Below are 6,466 nucleotides of genomic sequence, written 5' to 3'. Positions count from 1 at the left end.
TTTTCATCTTCCCCTCAATTCATTCACCCCTCTTCGTCTATCCATCTCTTCATCTTTTTCTTCCCCCTTTTTAAAATCCTTGTCCATACTTCTCTCCAATGACTAGAACTCGCTTCATGATAAATCTATCCAAATCCCTTTATGAATGGATCCTGGATTAAAGGTTTTGAAGTGTGCTTTGAATAAGAGAAAAAGACCTTGTTCGTACCGAACACAATGTATTCTAGCTTTGGTCCCCCATCTATCTGTTTTAAGTACCACGTTATGATCCACATCATCACCACCACACTAATCCCCAGAAAGGTATCCCTCAACAAATAACCTACCAAGATTTGTTTGTTCTATATTGCATGGTGAAAAATCACATGATAAATTTGGTAAATTGGTTTCGCGAATATATGCATGAGAGTTCTAAAGATGCTCATGCCTCTGCCAACCTACCTTATGGACTGTTAATTACCCAGATTTTTCTATATTATTCTATTGACGTCTCTGCATGCCCCCTCTCTACGTGGAAGTCGCTACTATCTATGACTCAAAGACTTTCACCAGTATAGGCTATATTTTGGTAGAAAATAAATAGTGCAAAAAGGACTCTGCTTGAGCAAAATTAGATCTCCCTAAGGTAAGCAAGTCAGTTTATAACCCCATTCTTCCTGTGTTAAAGGAAATAGAGGAACTCAAGGATCGCTTAAAAAATATTGAGGAAGGAGTAATGCTACTTGAGGAGTTGACTTCTATGGGGTTTTTGTTTGGGAAGAGCACGACCACCGATATAGGCAAAGTATGACTAATCATTGACGAATTCAAGCAAGAAGGCGTCAAACTATTCACTAGAGTGTTTACTCGCATGGAATCCCTCATGTCTGAAGTGAACTCTTCAAATGATGAGCTTGTAATATCTGTTAAGAACTCCTAATCCTCCCCTAAAAATATTGAAAAATCTTATGAACGATTCTTCCATAACATACACGATACCCTCACGTACTTTTTGGCCAAGCGTTGAATGATTACTACTATTCAAAAGGGGATCCTGTCCCTTCTTTTTTGGTTTGTAAAATGATATTTACTCACTGTATACCACACTATTTTATTTTGTTTAGTCGTTTGGTAATTCATTTGATTACTTACTTGCTATATGTCTACTATTTCTTTTTGCTTGTCTGCTGTGTTGTTATTTTTTAGTATGCCAAAATGGGGATAAAACAGAATTATCAGGGGTGCTTGCAAGTCAGGGGGAGGAAGTTGACTATCAAAGGATGAGAGTCAAGTGAAGCTCAAAGAAAGCAAGAAACATCATAGATGATTTTAAGTTAGGGGGAATAAGTCGACTATCAAAGGATGAACATCAATTAATGCTCAAAGAAAGAAGGTACATTAGAGATTCTTTAAAGTCTAGGGGAGCAAATCAATAAGATAAAATAAGGAAGTTAATTGTTGTTTATTATTTGTCAGTATTAAAATAACAGAGATTGTTAGCCCCATATTCTCAGTATATGTTTTAATAAGGACAAACTAATGAAAAAGATATCTCCCAGGATAAACTGAAGATACAAAAGATCAAAAAGATCCTCAAGGAATTTATCCAGAATATTCGACAAAGGAAGCAAGCATTTACTTAAAAGAAATCCAGCACTAAGATTGGACGAGTATCAAAAACGAAGACTATTGGCTTCCCACATTTATGACAAATGAATCAATCAAGACAAAAGCAAAAAAAAAAAGAATATCACACCATCTACATGGACATATCTGTTATGCACAGGTATGGCTGTGAAGGATATACTATGTATGGACATATCCGAAATGGACATACTTTATGGTGTCATCCCCAATCAAGGAATCAATTCAAATACCTAATTAAGAAGAAATCTCTTGGGTTTTCTTATGAAGAATAGAAGCCAAAGCAGCTAAAGAGTATAAAAGAGAAGATTGAGGATCGAAGCACTCACACAACTTTAAAGAAAAACCGTAGTATGTCACAATCTTAGTCGTACAAAGCTTTGTACTTCTTAGTTAAAATAAGTTACACAAGAATAAGATAGAGTCAACTATTTCATACCAATTGAGGCTATGTCACAAGATCTGAAAAATAAAATAAGTTTTTAGAACTTATTTACCGTCATTGGACTCAACCTCTACTTTGAAAAGATCTAAGGAAGCTTTAAAACCTGAGGGGACTGGAAGTAGGCACATTGGTGTTTCGAACATGGATAAATCTTTGTTTTGTTATTTAAAATTACTTATTTACTTACTATTTATTGAAATCTAATCTGCTCTGTTATGTATAGTGTTTTCCAAGTAAGTCGACTGTGACGGCTCAATAGTCGACTCAAGGAAAATTTTCAATTCATCCATTCTCTTGAATTTAAATTTCTTGGTGCTGAGGTGAGAGACAAGAATATTTTGGATCCTATAATTAATGTAGATTAAGAATGATGTGAGTCAAAAGAATGATGTGAGTCAACAAAAGGTTATGGCATTTGAGATGGGGTGGATAGTATATTGAGGTATCAAGGTAGGTTGTGCGTTCTTGATATTGATGGGATACAAAAAGGGTTTTGGCTTAGGCTCACAAGTCTAGGTATACAATTTATTTGGGTTTGAAAAAGATGTACAATTACTTGAAGAAAATCTATCAGTGGAGCAATATAAAGAAGGATGTCGCAAATTATTTAGTCAAGCGTATGGTTTGTCAGCAAGTGAAGGTTGAACACCTGAATCCTGGTGGGATATCTCAAGAGATATAGTCATCGGTATGGAAGTGGAAGATGATCAACATAGATATCATTAGTCCTCATAGGCAAGAAGTGAGAAGATAAGTTGCATAGATCACACATTTCCATCATTTCATACCAAGGTACATAATTCTCTTCTTACTTTTTGGCATTTATTTCAGAGAGGTTTGGGGACTATGGTGAACCTTAGCACCTCTTTCCACTATAAAATGAAAGGATAAATGGAGTGAACTAACCCTACTTTGGAAGATATGCTAATGTCTTGTGTGATTGATTTCGGAGCTAGATCGGTTGATCACTTACCCCTTATTGAATTTGATATAACAATAGCTACTATTCAAGTATTTAGAATTCTCTTTTTGTGGCTCTACATGATAGGAGGTGCAGGCATCTTATTGGGTGGTATGAGGTTGGTGAGACTAGGTTGTTTTTTACTAACTTGGTTCATTAGGCCATGTATAAAGTAAAAGTGATTAGAGAGGCATGAGACTACCCAAAGTCGCCAAAATTTTTTTGTAGATGTAAGGTAAAATGAGTTAAAGTTTGGAGTAGGCGATTGAGTGATGAGGTTTGGGAAGAAAGAAAAGTTCAGTCCTAGTTATATTGGTCCAAATGAGGTTTTTAGGATAGTTGGAAATATTGGTTATGAGTTAGATTTTCCTCCGAGTCTAGGTCGTATTATTTTGATTTTCCATATATTAATGTTGAAGAAGTGTATGGGTAATCCTTCTTTGGTTAACCCTATGGAGAATGTTAGTATTTTGGATTCCTTGTCTATTGGGAAAGTCTAGGTCAAGATCCTGGATAAGCAAGTTCGTAGGTTGGGGACTAAGGATATATCTTTGGTGAAACTTCTTTGGAGGATTCAAAAGGTGGAAAAAGCTACTTGGGAAGATGAAGAGGATATGAATCCAGATATCTATTCCTATTCGCCGCGCTGGATGAAAATTCTTGAGGTATGGTTTTTGCTCTCTTCCTTATGGGCTTTTGAATTTTTTGTTTGGGTATGTGTGCATTCTTTCTTATTATCGTACTAATGTAATACCCTAGGTTTTGGACTCTAAAATTTCTTGAATTTTACCCTCACTTCCCAGTTAATGACTTAGGTGACAAATCATACCTACTCATCATGTGTCGTAGATCCCCTTTTCATAGTCCAACCAAAAAGGGTGTCCACAGTTTTGTGGTGGTCACGACTTGGACCCCATGAGTCTTACGGTGAGGTCATGAGTCATAGGGTGGGACCTGTGACCAAACCAGTGTGAAGGCCAAAGGTTTTGCTTAGGCTACTAGTTTGGGGGAGGGGGGTAAATCGTAACCAATCACTATAAGTCGTTACTTGACCTGTAACAACTGGGCGCTATATTTCGTGCCCATTTTTATTAAGGTTATTATGGTTTTTTCCTTCTACCCATTACCTTCCAAAACTTAAAACACCCTAAGGGTCCCTATTTTAATCAGTTAGCATAACATAAAGATTACTTCTTCTCTCTAAATCCCCAATCAAGAACAAGCTAAGGTTTCAAGACACAAAGCACCTAGGGATCGAATTAACATTCCCTCTCCAAATTTCTTGGTTTCTTTAATCATTTATCTCTTTCCTAAAATTAATTTTATATAAAGGAATGAATTTAATTGTTACCCATGTGGTTTTAATTGTTGGATTTTGAATGTGGGTTGAGGGATTTGAATTGTTATTATTCGAATTGTTTCCCTATGGTTTTGAACTTGTCGTTAATGCTTTATCTTGTGGTATATTAACTATACAAATGCATGGGTATGTGAATTGAAATGAGGAACATGGATTTTCCCCCTAAATTTATTGTTTAGTGGTTTTTAATTGACTTTACCCTCAACTCAACGTCGATAATTGGTTTCGAAACATATATATATGTATAATTGAACTCACTTTTTAAAATTTTCATTGCATAAGAGGTTAACTGAACTTAAAATTTTTTAGGAAGTCCTTGGTAGAAATGGATTGGTTTCTAAATTTGAACTTGAAGTCTATTTGGCTTATTGGTTAGGAATGGAATAATGGAATAGGCTTGCAAGCTTAATTTTATTTATTTTGACGATACCAACGGTAAATGCCAAAATTAAAGAATCCTTAGTTAATGGATTATAATATGTAAATGGTTTTAATTTTTACTTAAAGGGGGTTGTCTAGCTTGTCGTGGAAGGTGGAGGTCCAGGGGGACCGATACTGGAAACCACAACATTTGCCGGTGTGTGGGTCTTGTTGACTTTGTGCATACTTCATACATTATATATATAACTATACATACATACATATATATATATATTATATATATGTATATAGATATATGTATATATATGTGTATATATATATATATTGGGCTGGTTGGAGCCTTGATGGCTTTTTCCCTTCCACAGATTTTCCTAGTTTATATGGCTAACACGTGCTGGGACCCTTTTAGTAGGGGAAGCTAGACCCATATAAATTGTGGGTACGCTTAGGACGGTTAGACCTACACAGTCCAGGTTAGTAGTTTGAAATATCATGCTAAACCTTGTTCCCTATCCCGACATCTTATATATATGTATATGGATATGTGCATATGTTTTTGGACTGAGTTATAGTTTGCATTAGTTTATTACTTCCCTAAGTTTCATGCTAGATCTCGCTTCAATAACTGTCCTAGGACGCTAGGTCGTTTTATAATGTAGGGTCCGAAGAGACCTCTTTTACCCCTGTGCAGCATTAGGTGGATTAGTATGACATTGATTTGCCTTATAGTAGTGATCCTCCATCTTCCAGAAGGCGGGATATTTCATTGGTTTGATTATTAGTACCAAAATCCTATATGTTTCTTTTTATATTTTGGATACCCTTTTTGGCCATGGTCGGGGCCATGTTCCGACCTAACTTGGTATTCGGGTTAGAGGCTTTTATGGAAAAAGTATGGGTGGTTATTGTTTACTATTCTTAGTTCCTATTGAGTTATCACTATATCTTCTATATATTTTTTTGGGTTACCTCCGCTATTATATTATATTGTAGTTTGGTTGACTAGGATAAGGGGGTGGTCTCCGTCTCTTTGTGGGCTTAACATACCCATCACGACTAGGATTGGGGTTAGGTCCTGACACTTAATAAATTACATCATCATTTGATTTTGCAAGGTTTATAATTGAGCAGCCAAAGTTGTGATGCTATCTACCTCAGTCATAACTGCAGGCTTTTTAATCATATTTCTAGAAATATCTTTATGCCAATTAGGATTACCTTGTGCAACTCGATTTAGGAAAGTATAAAGCTCATCATAAGTTTTCTCCAAAGCTTGACCTTCTGCAACTGAATCTAACAAAATATTTATGTTATTATCAAGAGATTTAAGAAAAGTATGAGATAATACATTGTTTTTCTGTTGGTGATGTGGGCTGTCCCTGAGAAGATATTTGAACCTCTCCCATGCTTGATATAAATTCTCATCCTTCTATTTAAAACTGAGAATTTCACTACTTAACCTTCAAATCTCACCATCAAGGAAGAATCAAATGAGGAACCTTTTTGCCAAATCATCCCATGTAGTGATGAAGTTTGAATGTTCTACATTTAACCATTAATTTGCTTCTGGCAGAAGTGAAAAGGGTAAGAGAGTGTGCCTCACGTAATCAATGGAAAATCTAGTAGGGATAAACGTATCATTGATCTCCAAGAAGCACTATAGATTAACTTGAGAATCCTTATGTGATAGGCATGT

The 6,466-nt window shown here is 35.7% G+C and overlaps 1 non-coding gene across 1 annotated transcript; it reads left to right on the top strand.

The window, feature by feature from the left end:
* Positions 1-6,128: 6,128 nt before the first annotated feature.
* On the top strand, positions 6,129-6,232 carry LOC124889105. Its single transcript, XR_007047721.1, has one exon. It is a non-coding gene; the product is annotated as a small nucleolar RNA R71 (small nucleolar RNA).
* Positions 6,233-6,466: the final 234 nt, after the last annotated feature.

The sequence above is a fragment of the Capsicum annuum genome, chromosome 11 (genome assembly GCF_002878395.1).
Source record: "Capsicum annuum cultivar UCD-10X-F1 chromosome 11, UCD10Xv1.1, whole genome shotgun sequence".
NCBI lineage: Eukaryota > Viridiplantae > Streptophyta > Magnoliopsida > Solanales > Solanaceae > Capsicum > Capsicum annuum.
Note: the sequence above shows the minus strand (reverse complement) of the source record. Positions and strands in the feature narration are given on the sequence as shown.